Consider the following 14,819-nt stretch of genomic DNA (forward strand, 5'->3'; position numbering starts at 1 on the left):
CATGCAGTCTCCTATCTTTTTCACGCGGACTTCATTTTCTCGTCTGTAAATATCGGCAGGTTTTCAGGCTGCGCTGTCTCTAAACATTTTCCATATTACGAGGTCTGTTAGAAAAGTATCCGACCTTTGGCCGTTGAAAAAAAATTTGCATAACTGGAGCGTTGCAAACCTAGTCATCTTTAAAGTAGTCTACTTGGGACTCCACACACTTCTCCCAGCGGTGCTGCCATTGTGGGAAGTATTCCGAAAAGGCCCTTTTCGGAATGGAGTTTAGCTCAGCTGTCGTTGCAGCCATAATGTTCTTCCTTGTCTGAAATCGCGCTCCTTTCAATGGCCTTTTGATTTTGGGAACCAGCCAGAAGTCGCAGGGGCCATATCAGGACAGTAAGGAGTCTGTTGAACTACAGGAGTCTGGTTTTTCACCAAAAAATCTGATTCGAGTGCGAGGAATGTGCAGGAGCATTGGCGCGATGGGTGCGCCAATTTCCTGTTGACCTCAGCTCCGGGTTCTTGCGCCGCACAGCATCACGTAGGCAACGGAGGACATCCCTGTAGTACTCTTTGGTCATTGTTTGACCCTGTAGAGTGCGTACTCGTGGTCTGCCACACAGAGGGTGTCAAAGAAAGCAGTCAGCATCACTTTCACATTGCTGCGCAATTGGCGGGCCTTCTTAAGTCTTGGTGACGTGGAATGCTTCCACTCTGACGACTGGGATCTGGTTTCCGGGTCGTACCTGTACACCCAAGACTCGTCACTAGTGATTATGATGTTGATGAAGTCGGGGTCACTGTTTGCGGAATCCAGCATGTCCTGTGAGACTTCAACACGAAGCTGCTTTTGCTCCACCGTGAGCAGCTTCGGCACGAATTTCGCCGCAACTCTCTCCATGGCCAAATCTTCGGTGATAATGGAATGTGTGGAGAAATTGCTCATGTCCACCTCTTCCTCAATTTCTCGGATAGTCACGCGACAGTCCCGCATCACCATAGCGTTCAGTTCGGCAATGACCTGGTCATTTTGGCATGTTGATGGCCGATTGGAGCGTGGCTCGTTCTCCACCGATGTGCGGCCATCTTTAAAACAATTGTAACACTGCTTAAACTGTGTGCTGATCATAGCATCTTCACCGAAAGCCGTCTGAATATTTCGAATGGTTTCCACTCGGCTGTCGCCAAGTTTATGGCAAAATTTGTTGCAGTAGCGCTGCTCCTTTCACTCCGCCATTTTCCTTGCAATAAAAAACCGACGAGAGCACTGCACACCGCCTCACTCAAACGCTGCTTCCCAGCGACTGACGCTATCGGCAGGCGGGAAAAAATTCATGCATGCGCATGAAGGTTCAAGGTCGCCTGATGCAAGCGCGCTTGTCTCATATCCATCAGGTGTTCGCAAAAAAAAAAAAATAAAGTCGGATACTTTTCTAACAGACCTCGTATAAGCGAAAGCTGGACCAGCGTCATCCTGTACACTTCCTTTTGCGAAAGGCCTTGCGTGCTTTCAAGGCCGTAGAAACAGTTTCGTGCATTATTGAAGCGAAAGCTTCACTACGGGACCTCGGGCTTCAATCGCGGACCGTGAAAATTTCACCTTTAAATGACCTTGAGCTTCGAAAGCAAAGGAAAGGCGCATAACTGGCCCCCTGGGACAGTGGGCACCTTAGTCGCGCTTTAAGCTACGAAACCAATGGAGCGGGAGCTTGGAAAGCAAAGGAAAGGCGCGTAACTGCACTCTTGGAATAGTGGACACCTCAGTCGTGCTTTAAGCTACATGGCGGTAGTGACAGATGTGAGCTGCATGCGTTGGCATTGACAACGTTTGTGGAAGAAACGCAGCACTGAAGCCATAGGCCGTCGGCGTTCATTGTGTTTATTGGCGTTGGTGTTGACAACGTTTTACACTGCGATGATTTTAAGGGAAGGAAGTGCGCGTTACTGGCTCCCTGGGTCAGTGGACGCCTGAATCGCGCTAATAGATACGTTGGGTGATGAGAGAGAGATGTGGGCAGCATGTGTTAGCGCTGACAACGTTGTGGTAGACACGTGGTACTGCTGCAATAAGCCGCAGCGTTCATTGGGTGAGCAAACTCTCGCGATCAACCAACTGCCACCTGCCAGGGTGGCAGGGTTGGTGCGCTGCCTATCCAGTGTCGGGAACGCACTCAACGTTACAGATGCCAAGCCGCTTATACTTGCCCGATACGCCATAGCTTTCGCTCTGTGACCAGATTCAGCAGTCATTGAACCGCACCATTTTTATTCTTAGGATTAGTGTTTTGTATTGACACCACGCAAGCCCATTGTAGGCCGGTTTTTCGAATATTCGCTCCCGTATTCGTGTGCGAAAATTTTAGTGTTATACACCCAACTGTATGCGTGCCGATCACTCTGTGCCAAACCCGAGGGCTTACCATATGCATTCAGTTTTCCATGCATGCATTCTGCACCACCGCTATGCGAATTTTCGGACTCGCGAAAATCAAAATGCAAGCGCACCTGACAAGATGCGTAGACAACTAGCTTGTCCCAGACTTGGCAGGGCGTCAGCGACGGATTCTGTTGCAGCAGGTGCGTGGTGAGCTTGGTCTTGGCAGCGAGCACCGCAGTCAGAGTGCACTCGCTGGCAGTGCTCTGGGGATCAAGGAGAGCCAGCTTGGCGTGCGCAGCTGTCCTCGGCAAGCAGAGCATCTCCGCAATTGACATGCAAAATCCGCGTAGCTGAAATACACGCTCCGGTGTCGACGAGGAGCTTCACGACGCGTTTGACATGCCTAACGAGCTTTTCCGGCGCTACTTAAAGAAGCTCGGTAAAGAAGCTGTGCGGCGCATGGCCCCTGTGACACGGCCTGATTGGATGCGGTGGCATCACGTCCAAACAGGCCATTCCTTCGATTAATTGTTTGCTTCGCCTTATTTCCTTGCTTTCGTTTTCACGACCAAATGAAAGGTTAAATATACGGCCCCAGGACAGCTAGCAGATGGCTGGGCGAGGCTGAATCGACCATCAACTCACAGCTCGAACGAATGTGTCTGTGGGGTCTGTGGTAATCCCCATAGCAGAATAAATTTCAGTCTGGAGAGTAATTACTCATCTGGATCCACTCAAGCGCAGTCATATATCCGGCTACAAATAGCAGACACAAAGTGTGCTCAAATTCACGCAGTTTAAGAAAAATAAAGTTTTCCTTTGCAACCGTATGACTGTACTGGGGTGGATGTTGACAAGCAATTCCTCCCTTGAAACAGCGGCTTAGTGCATGCAAGGCACAACCATCCCCCGCTATGACTGCCAAGCAAGTTATTTCATACATAGCCGGGACAAGACTTCGGTCAGGCATTGAAAATTTGCGGCACTCTACTACATTGTCGTAAATATACGGCGCTGCAAATTTTTTTGTTCCCAACTGCCACCTCGCCGCTCGAAACAAAAATTTTCTTTTATTGCTCACATCTTAAACTCACACTGGTGTCTGTGGGCGGAGAAATGCATTTATGGCCGGAGAAAGCAACGTTACAGCAACTATGAACACTGCGTTTCGCCCAGGTCGCGCGCTCCGTGTACAGTCAAGACAGTCTTTTCACACACTGCTTCTGCACACCGGGTGCGAGTTAAAGATAGCGCGCTTCGGTATTTCGCACCATCCGCCGCTTTTGCGGGTCAATGTTCGCGATACCTGCACGTTGGCAACAGCCTGCAGTGCGAACGAGACCTCGCAGATCATGGCGCGAATGTGTAAGGCATGCAGGTGCATTACTTGTATGACGCCGCCGCCGTTGATGCCAGGCGTGGAGAACAGGAAGTGTTCCGGCAGTCCGATAGCTTTTCCCAGCCAGTCCATGACCACCATTTCGAGCTCGGTGTTCGCAGGACTCGCAATCTGAAGTGTTACACACACGCTCAATCTGACAATGCTATGTAACAGTACACGTTCTCGCCACATTTCTACGCATCCTCATGCACTCAAGAGTTCTTGACTTCTTTCCTTCTTTTCAGTAGCATGACAGCTGTGTACTGTTACCGTTTGGACAGCATAGCTGACTCAAACGACGCAGGAAAATGACCAGAACATTCTGATCTTTCGCATTCAGTTAGACGTGCGCCAGAAGCAACCAAGTGGTAGTCTTCTATCTATTCGTTGTGAAATAAAGTTCTTAACTGCAGCTGATGCAGCTGTTTCACAGACATCACGTACAAAATCAGACGTTTTTAGCATACCGGAGACGTACTACAGTAGACGTATACCGGTTTACCGGACGCCTCCCGCGCACGCGCAGTGACATGCGTGAGGCCAGGTAGAACTACTGCGCGTGCGCAGGAGGTGTCGGGTAAACTGGTAGACATCGCCGGTAGTACGTCTCCGGTATGCTAAAAACGTTTATTGACTGGACGGTCACGGATTCGCGGTGGTCGAGGGTCACTGATTCGACCTAATCGGGAAATTTGTTGGAGTTATGCGAAGTTGGAGTTAACGAGTGCGTTCGAAACTCAGAACCAGTGGTGCGTACATAATTTATGTACTTGCTTTCGCTTGAAATATCACCTGATAGGGGAATGTACCACCTCGCGTCCGGAAGCAGGCTATACGCAAACTCATGCAGTAGCACTGATCTGCAGTAAAGCCTGTTCGTGGCCGGAATTTGCCTCTGGGCACGGAAAACCGCTCTGTTAGTCTAAGTGCGGCTGCTGGCACAGCTGCAGCATCTGTTTCTGCTGTTCCTTTAAAAACTTGGCGCATATCTACGAGGGTAATCGCCCACATGACTTAGCGAAGAATTTAAATCCCCAACGCTACGGATAGATTGTAAATGGAAAGTAAAAACAACAAAAAAATTATAGCTCGCAAGTTGAAACAAGAATTAGTGAAAGAATACCTCTCCCCAAAAAGGCAAGGGGCAGTTCGGGTCTGTCATCATCAAAACCATGCGGTATTGTGGAAGCCAGAGGCTGTGTCAGCCAGTCAGCTGGTTGAACTCGGCAGCTTTTATATATATATATATATATATATATATATATATATATATATATATATATATATATATATATATATATATATATATATATATATATATATATAGCAAACAAGGGAAGGGGAATGAGGGGCTCGTTATAAATATGATAGAAGCCAACAGCCACAGAAACCAAGGGACACGGGATTTTTAATTAATTTATTTATTTTGTGGTGTTGATCAATTTAGAACATTACTGGATATGTTATCACTTAAAGCTAATTGATTAGAAAAGCAGAAGAAAAACACCACCACAAAAAAAAAAACGTTGGCAGAAGGGCAATAATGCAACCACAAATCAGAACGGTGGTCCTTCATGGCAATTGGCGATGGTCGGTTTTGGGGTCGGGCATGTCTGCCATGTAGTGATCCGATAACGAGTACATATGAAGCATGGATACCTGTCGCAACATGCGACCGAAATAAGAATAGAAAGGATGAGCTAACGGATTACAGGTCAACAGACACTGACAGGATTACATTCATGGGCAATGGCGTATGAGCGATGCTGTTTTCATCGCCGCTTTGACTACCGCGTTGAGGGTGTCACCGCTGAGTCGAACTGTCAAACCCTTCCAATGGACTAACTCAAATAGCACAACTCGTCGACTCCGGCATGTACTACGGTTATTTGCATTAGTCTTCCCTGCGATGTAGGGAAGCGTAATGTGAATTGAAATGTGGAAACTTGGCGACAAGAGAACAGACAGAGAAAGAAGATATACGTCAGTGCCCGCAAAGTAAAACTTCATTTTGTTTTCATGAGGATCCATAGCGCACAATATTCAAGGGACACAACACGAGCGCTAAATCGTTGTTAGTCGCCTATGCCTGTGCCATACGTGATCTTTATAAGGCCTTCGGCGGCAAATAAAGATCGTTCAGTTGAAGTTTAGCGATCCTGTTGTGTCCCTTGAAGTTTGTGCGCTATGAATCCTCATGTTGACTACCCACTAGCCCGAACCGTGACCCTTCTAAGTTCATTTTGTTTTCTTGCCTAACAAAGCCTAGCAAAACAAAGGTCTACCTACCCAAGTGAAGCCAACTATGGCGAATGTTGAACTCAGTATGTCTGCAAGCAGCGATGGCGGGCTTTGTCCAGTCGGAAAATACGCGTGGAAATGCGGAGAGTGCCAGTGCGTCATCTGCAAGCCAAAGAGAAAAGGAGAACAGGGGCCGTATTCTATACGCTGTCCATCTTCCATTGTCCATTTCGCGTCCGTTCGGTCCTCTGTCAGTGTAGTCACTCAGATATACCCGGGGCTCTCGAGCGCCTGTGGCAAGCGACCCTGCCAATGGTTGGTTGGCGACCGGATCTTACCATTGGCTGAAATTCGATGCAGTATGCAGCCAATGGTGAGGTCCGCTCGCCAACTAGCCAATGACCGGGTTGCTTGCCACAGAAGCTTGAGAGCCGCGGGGATATCTGAGTGACTGCACTGAAAGAAGACCGAACGGACGCGAAATGGGCAACGGAAAGTGGACAGCTTATAGAATACGCGGCGCCAAATGTCGCGTCACACATACAAATGCTGTCTTGAGGCACTTGCGAAGAAAGCTTACTGCAACAGTTTGACATTAATGATTACAGAACGAGTCCTAGAGCGACAGCTATTTAGGGGAGGCTGGGCGCTCTCACGAGGATGGACAGATACGTCGCGGTCACTTCTTCCCTGGCAGGCATAAATAGTCTCAGAGCTTTGTGCAAGCCCTCTGCGCTTATTTTTCTCGCCATCTCAGCGCATTTAACAATTTCTGTCTCAACCCCATAACGCTCAGGCAACGAAAATGTCGGGAAGAATTAAGGTGCCAGCATTTCGTCGTCAATAGCCCGTGCATTATATAAATGTAAAATACCGACATGTTTATTCAGGATATGTTATCACTGTGTAATTAATATTCGCCAGTTAGGTTATTTCTGAAGATCCGAAACAAACTAAAATTGCAAGCGCCTTCTATGGTTTCTGAAATAAATCAGTAGGAAATTTTCAAATAGTTCTATCATCCGTAGAATGACGGCCTGTGGGTCAAGTTGGTGCATGACTGAAAATACTGCGGCGCAACGACGACAAAGGGGTGGGAGGCAGTTACAACCGCACATGAAAAAGGGTGTTCAGTAACCAGGTTTAGTATGGATTCCACCTAACGTCCATATTACTACGGACATCCTTGCACTATGACGCATGGGGCAATGACGTACGAGAAAGTAAAAGCACTGAAGGATTACCACATGCGAATCGTCGAGTTACCGAGTTACACGGTTCCTGCGTTGCGGACTTTGGAAGGCGTTGTGACTTGCGAGTTGTGACGGCGTGCATTGGTACTTCGCTGATCAATAAAGGCAAGCTGCGCATCTGCGCCCCTCACCTTCTTATTGCTCAGCGAAATGACGGACGCGAACGGAGAAAGGCAGGCTACGGAATGTAGGACTGCGCTGGGGAGGCTTCTGGCGAGCAACCTTGGCTTACATTGCCGACCAAGGAGTACAGGAGGGTGATAAAGGAGATCTGGGGCGTACTTGCTCGAGTCATTTGACACATTTTCCTGCACTGTTACAGAGGTCGGCTCGGGGCATGGTAAAACTCGATTTCTCGCGATATTTCGTAACCTTAGGTATACCCTTAAACTCTGTTCAAATTTCTTCCTGTCTACAGTTTCACACGTTTCAACCTATATAAATGGGCCTCACGCATTGTATATGGTGCCTTCTGCTCTTTACTAGTAAACGTACCAGTATGTTTGCATATGTTGTATCTCCCACCATGCCTTGTTTTATGCTGTGTTATGGTGCACTATACCGGGTGTTTTTTTTTTTAACTGTTTACAGATCGTTCTCTTTTTAAACCCTGCGAGATATACGTCGGTGCGGTCTGTGCTGGTGGATTGTACAGCAAGGCGGACCTTATGTACATGATAGAGCTCAGTGATTAAACAATTAATTAACTAAAATTTACTAATCAACTTTTTTACTTTTCATTTCAAGGGCCAACATTATATTAAGAAATTGAAGGCTGTCAACATAGAAGCTGAGTCATACCAGTTTTGTTTTTAATTTCCTTCACCAGCAATGCATTTCGAATTATTTAACGTCAAATGCACACTTTCTAGCTCGTAAAGTTGGCTTCTCACAATGCACATTTTTAAAATGGCGTCGCTGGGCGTAGTATTGTCGCGGAAATCCGGTTAACTGCTTCTACAGCATAAAATCGACAAACGACTTCTGTATTTGCTGTATTAAAAATGCGGGCGACACCATAATGTGCATTGCGGGAACCCAACTTTATGAGCCAAAAAATAAAATTCGCATTTTTGGCGTTAAATATTTCTAACTGCATTGCCGATAACAAAAATTTAAAAACTGGACTGAGCTTTTATGTTGACGGCCTTAAATTCTTATTATAATTCTGCTCTAGAATGAACAGTAAAAAAGTTAATTAGTTAATTTCAGTTAATGTTTAGTCACTCACCTCTATCACGTACTACATAATGTCCGCCTTGCTGTACGATCCACCTGCACAGACCGTACCGACGTATCTCTCGGAGGGTTAAAAATAATGATCTGTAAACAGTGAAATAAAAACGCTCGGTATATTAAGTTCTGTTATATGTGCCATGTGACGTCCTACAATGTCGCGTTGCAGTGAAAATGAATTTCTTGAACCCTGTAAAGCTTCCGAGGTAAGTTGGAAGCTTGACAGAGCCAAAAGAAGCTTTCTCACGCTTGGAATTTTCAGCCAAAACTGTACAGTCAGGCCAAAATGCACCACGAAGAGCACCTGTGAACAAAACAAAATATTTTGAACTAGTTTGATTCATGTTTCTGGGTAAAGGGTCTACCGAAGTACATATTCATAGACAGGTTGTAAAGTAGTATCTAGTATCTCGCTGCAAAGTAGAGAAGTATGATATATGCATGTTCGCGTTTCATTCGAGCCTGACTGTACATTCCTTCTTTCAGTAATGTTTTATATTTTGCAACTAAATGTGCGTACAAGTCCCCTCAAAATTTTCCGAACACGAAAGAGACGAAAATTCCAAATCGCTTGGAAGTCTAAGCATGCCATTAGGAACTGAAGGGCGTGGTGTGCACTTCAGTGCGCGACCTGCATGCCGCAATCCTTAATGCCAGGGCCCCGCCGCGGTGGCTCATTGGTTGCGGCGCTCGGCTGCTGGCCCGAAAGACGCGGGTTCGATCCCGGCCGCGACGGCTGAATTTCGATGGAGGCGAAATTCTAGAGGCCCGTGTGCTGTGCGATGTCAGTGCACGTTAAAGAATCCCAGGTGGTCGAAATTTATGGAGCCCTTCACTATGGTGTCCCTCATAGCCCGAGTTTCTTTGGGACGATAAACCCCAATAAACCAAACCAAACGAAACCTTAATGCCAGGATGTGCTGCAACCAATCGAAGAAATTCAGCTCTGTCCTTGACTGCAGTGTTCCGGAAACTTGTGTGGGAGGCTATGCATGCAGCTATACATACCAGCTATACGTACAGCTATAACTCCTCATTTTCACCTGAACCTTAACCTTAATACGTCCTCGATCAGTGCTCACGCTTCGTACGCGCCGAGACACATTCGTGCGGGCTACATTTTGACACACTGTCCCGTCTGTTAGACACCGTGACGACAACCAGGCCCCAGTATTTACATACGTCTGGGATCGTTACCGACATGAAAAGCGCTTGAGAAATAACTGTGGCCTGCGAGCAAGCTGCTTACCCCGGGAAGGATGACTCTCTCGATGTCTTTGAAGATGTCCTCCCACTTGTCTGGCTCCTGTGGCGCCTCGGGGGGCACCAGCGCGGCCAGGTATCCGGGTGCCACGTCGGGTATCACGGGCCGGTTCCTCAGCCCGTTCCAGTACGACAGCGCGAATTCTAGGAGCTGGCGGCCCGCCTCCAGGAATTGTTCGTCGTCCATACTGCACCGGTAGGTTAGGCGGCGAATGTGCGTCGTACAGGAGCTCCTGCAGCGAAGACTTTGGACGAAGACACAAAAACACAAAGGTATGACCTCCAAAAGAGAACTGAGCCTTTGGTGCTGACATGACCTGTCTTGACGAATATCTGAGGTGGGAAATTTAGCATGTGTGGTGGCAGAAAAAAAAATTGATAGTCCACAGGTTAAGCCGAAACAAGTAAGTTTTCAGCTGTGCTTTGTTCTCGCGATGTACTGTACTAAAGTATTCAAGGTTTCTAAAGAAGATTGCTGTACTAATTTAACAGAAGTCATCAGCGGTATGTTGAAGACATGGAACTCATTGCATTCGGAGTGAATAAGCTCCCCCCCCCCCCCCCTGTAAGGGAAGCATTTTTTTTTTTCAAACAACCCGCACAGCATCCTCATGCTCTCTATGTGAAAGGTCATTTATCGCCAAATTTAAGTGACAGTTATTTTTATGTCACGCTTTCACTTGTGAGCCTTCCACTTTATTATAACATTTCCGCGGAAAGTAACCGCGTATGTAGATTCATATCTACATGCCTCTTTCAACGCGATTCTACTCACGGCAACGGCGCACGCATTTCTGAGCTAATACGAAGGGAGAACTATACTCACGTTAAACTTTCACGCACTCAAGAAAAGCGGCGCACTAGATAGACAATGTGTGCCGGGGGTGTTTATGATATACGATGTTCTATAGAAAAAGTATTATTATACACAGGACAAATTCAGCAGTGCGCGCGGTCACAAGCATGCTCGTTTATCAATCTCGCACACTCTCAAAACCCACTGCCACCCTTCCCTTTTTACCTGGGTCTTTCACGGGGTTCCCTCGACTGGAGTCCCCCAAGCTCGACGCAGTGCGCGCTGCAAGCCCGCTTCCCTCCTCGCAGTGGCCGCGTTGATCGGCCGGAGATCCCGCTGAGGAGCAACAGGTCCGCGTCCCACGCCGAGGGGAGCCGAGTGAGCCGCGGCGGCCGCACCGCTCCCCAAAAGGTTGCGGCGGATGCCGGTGGTCCCTCCGCGCTTCCCTTTTTCCCTTCCGCCGGGAAAGAGTCGCACCAGCGCTTGGCTACACTTGCGCCGGAGCCCCCCCATTGGACCCCCGGGGCCTTCGCGTCATCAAGTGGCGTGACGTTGGCCACTCTGACTTTCCCTTCGCTGTTCTTCGCTGCTTTTGTGTCGCCTGTTGTGAATAAAAGTGGCGACCCGAGCGGAAGGCGGCCAAGGTTTGGGGGGGGGGGGGGGGGGGGGGGAGGTAGTGCCTTGCCTTCGTCTTGCTTTTTCTTTGTCGTGTTATTTTTCTTGCGCTTCCGTTTACCCCACTTTCTTTGCAGAGTGAGCGCCGAGGTACGCACCGACTTATCTTCTGTGCATGAGGTCTTCTTCTGGTCACTCGCGGCTCGGTCCTTGCATGTATGCTTTCTTTTTCGCCACCGTCATCCTGCAGTTATGCGCATAAGGCCATTGTCTCGCTCGGTCTACTCATACGCTAATACGCTGAGCTCTTTGATATTCTCCTCTTTGGACGGTATCTGGTCCACTATATTCGGCCACACAAGCAGGAGAAAGAGCGAGATTTCCGGAGCACATTTTTTTTTTATTTCAGTTCCCTCTTGTTCTTTGAAAGGAGTGGCCGCACAATCACTATGTAGATCTGCATACGGGGTCCCAAACAATGTTTTAATTTCTCGTCCAGTGTGTAATATTTCTACGACTCGTTTTCACGCTTTGTATATGCTGCACCTCACAAGCAAGAGACATTGAGGTTTAGAACATTAAGTGAAGAAAAAGCGAACGCAGTACAAACAACAGGAGGCAAGTAATGAACGCTCATCAAAATCGACAGTTTCACTTGCCGAAAATACTCCTTCAGAGGATTAATTCAGATTCAGTGCTCAAAAGACGCGCGAGCAGAACGCTGAGCTTATGTTACGACCATGACAACGTGGTACTTCAGCCATCCGATCATCTTTCTTTCTGATGGAAAACTACAGTTGGCTATCAGTGCTGGACAGCATTGACGGCCAGCTGCAGTTTTTTCATTAATTACGGATTTCAAGCTAAGCTTTCGCACTGCTGCTTCTGTGTTAAGAATATATCGCTGGCCAGCAAGTTATAACCTGTCAGGAAGTTTCCTCAAATAAACATAACTAAACAAATAAATTACCAGGGAACTTAAGTCTGCTTTGATGCCGGTTGATGCCCACCAGTCGGCGGTACTTAGCAGTGATTCAACCAATCACTAAGGTCAAGGAACAGGATAGGAATAGAATCACCATTTTTTTTCCGGCTCAGGGCGGCTCGAATGTATATGTGGGCTGCTTGCCTCAGTCTAATAGCTTCACTGATTTTTTACTGCGAGGCTACAGGTTCCACATGCCTGCCTCAAACCAGCCTTGTGTCGGGCAAGTTGTAAGCTTCTCGGTACCGCTAACAACACAGTTTTCGTCCTTTTAGATGATCAGACCGTACGCTAAATCTTGGCACCTTCACCGCAGCTTTCCTCATTAGGGTGAACGATGGTGAATAGAAATAATATTTTAGTAAGTACTCGTGCAGTACTCAAACGTGTAAGGGAAAGCAAATGCAAACACAGACAGTATGCCTCAGAACTAAGAAACGTTGCCTGGCGTCATATTAAGGTGGGTTAGCAGCTTGAAAAAGCATAAAAATGACCATTTAAATTAAGCTGGTCTATCCAGTCTTGCTACAGTTGAAATTCATTCCTGCAGAATAAAGAAAAAAAAAGGGGGGGGGGGGGGCAGAGTACTGCCCCATGTGCTGCCGCAGGCAGCACATGGAACTCAGAGGAGCACTCATGGAACTACAGAGGGCGTATAGAGAGTGTAAGCAGGAAAACACCACCCCCAACTGAGGCATATAATGATGAGCTTTAACGTGTTAACTGTGAAATCCGGTTATAACTGCTTCACACAGCCTAAGGTGTGACTGGTTATCCAGCTCTAGAAGTCAGGAGTGCGAATGACGAGTTCCATTTTCAAAGAGCTCTCTAAATGTTCAGTGCATGGTCTGCGTCGCCAGTCTGTTTTGTCAAGTCGACGGTAAACGTAGACGATCGTCCTGCTTGGAAGCAGGATGAAATGTCAAACTTGTTCCTATAACCTCGAAAAGCAGCGAGAAAAGGGCAGGGCACGAAAGGACTAAATACATTGATAAAGTGTTCTTTTACACTTTGCCACACTATTCCCTCGAACATCTTGGCTTAGCCTCGTGTCCTCAGAATGAAGCGCGTCCGCCCGGTCCGCAGCTGCTTTTAGCAGAACCAGCACACTGAACTGGGGGCGGGCGGTCGTCACTTGGTCAGCTCCAAAGGAAGCCTTGAAATTATCCCCCGGTTTGATAAAACTAGCTAAGATGTGTGCTGTGAAATGGCACCAAATGGCGTGTTTTCATTCAAGCCAGAAAAAATAACTGGCTGGGTGATTTGGTTCCCATACTCCATGGCTACAGCGCAACAGGCGGGATACAACAAGGAAGACACAACACAGCGCCGACTCGCAACTGAAATCGTTATTGTCTGCCCAGCCGGTATATTACCCCACTGGCAAGCCAGAAGAGGAAAACGGATGCATACATATCATGCGTAAAAAAAAACAAACAACTAAAATGCCAACGGACAACTGACACGTGCCAACATTCAGCTTCAAGGTAATCTCTTTTTGCCGCGACGCTACATAGGGTGTGTTGATACGTTCTTCCTGAATACTTGCTATCATGTGGGCTTCTGTCATTTCTCCTGTCACCCAGTCTAAGTTTGTGCCTACCACGATGCATTCTTTATATTGTGGTTCGCAGGCGTTGGCGTCATCTTTAGTCTGCTTGAATAGGCACGCTGATCGTTTTGTTCCATGCCAAGAGGGAGCCGTATATTTTTTGCCAGCATAATATGGAAAGAAATACATCGGGCAAACAGGCCGATGTCTCAGTGAAAGATTAAGGAAGTATGATTACCACGTCACACGTGTACCAATCTCAGGTTACGCAGCAAAACACTGCCGGGACCGCAAAGATGACACCAACGCCTGCGAGCCAGGGTATAAAGAATGCATCGAGAGAGGCACAAATCGAGACCGGGTGACAGGAGGAACAATACAAGCACCCATGATAGCAAGGGTTCAGTACGAATGCATCAGCACACCCTCTGTAGCGTTCTCGGAAAAAAGGAAGAGATGACCTTGAAGCTGAATGTTGGCACGTGTCAGTTGTCTGTTGGCATTTTATTTGTTTTTACGCATGATATCTGTGCATAGTTTTTCCTCTTCTGGCCGCCAGTGGGGTATACATATACCGGCTGGCCAGTCAATAACGATTTCAGTTGCGAATCGGCGCTGTGTTGCGTCTCCCTTGCTGTGCCCCATCTGTTGCGCTGTAACCATGAAGCTTATTCAAGCACCCCACAGGATGGTAGGGTACCCAACCTAGAGGCCAAGATGTAAAAGCAGAGGTCGTTTACCCCTGTGGTAGTCCGAATTCAAGCGACATCTGGGGGGCTGCGAACAGTCAATGCCAGTTCATTAACTCTAGCTAGGGGTACCCTTTGCTGAGAGTGTTGGTGCCGGGTGCAGTAACCAGTCATGGGAGTGCGGGGTGGGGGGTGGGGGGTGTAGGGTAGATGTAGGTTATGCACGGTCGCTTATCCGTCCGTCCGTCCCTCCATCCGCCCGTCTGTCCGTCCGTCCAGACGTGGAGACAACGAGAGGAGTGGAGTGAGGGAGAGGAGGAATTCTTGAAGTCATGAGTGTCGTCAGGGTGTTTGGACCAATCAGTGAGTGGCATGCCAGTCAGTGTGGCGCGTTGTCATGATGTCATATGTTACGACAATGACGCCGCTTAAGTCGGAAACAT

At 47.7% G+C, this 14,819-nt stretch overlaps 1 pseudogene across 1 annotated transcript in view; it reads right to left on the reverse strand.

Annotated features, from left to right (window-relative positions):
• LOC149353184 (aromatic-L-amino-acid decarboxylase-like) overlaps positions 1-9,926 on the reverse strand; it is a 59,403-nt pseudogene extending 49,477 nt beyond the window's left edge. The window contains exons 1-4 of the transcript XR_016290925.1: positions 9,726-9,926; positions 6,036-6,149; positions 3,753-3,875; positions 2,494-2,628 (exon numbers count right to left, since the gene is read on the reverse strand). The product of XR_016290925.1 is annotated as an aromatic-L-amino-acid decarboxylase-like (transcript). The remainder of the gene's footprint in view (positions 1-2,493; positions 2,629-3,752; positions 3,876-6,035; positions 6,150-9,725) is intronic.
• Positions 9,927-14,819: the final 4,893 nt, after the last annotated feature.

This window comes from Amblyomma mixtum, chromosome 3 (genome assembly GCF_055824585.1).
Source record: "Amblyomma mixtum isolate Tamu chromosome 3, ASM5582458v1, whole genome shotgun sequence".
NCBI lineage: Eukaryota > Metazoa > Arthropoda > Arachnida > Ixodida > Ixodidae > Amblyomma > Amblyomma mixtum.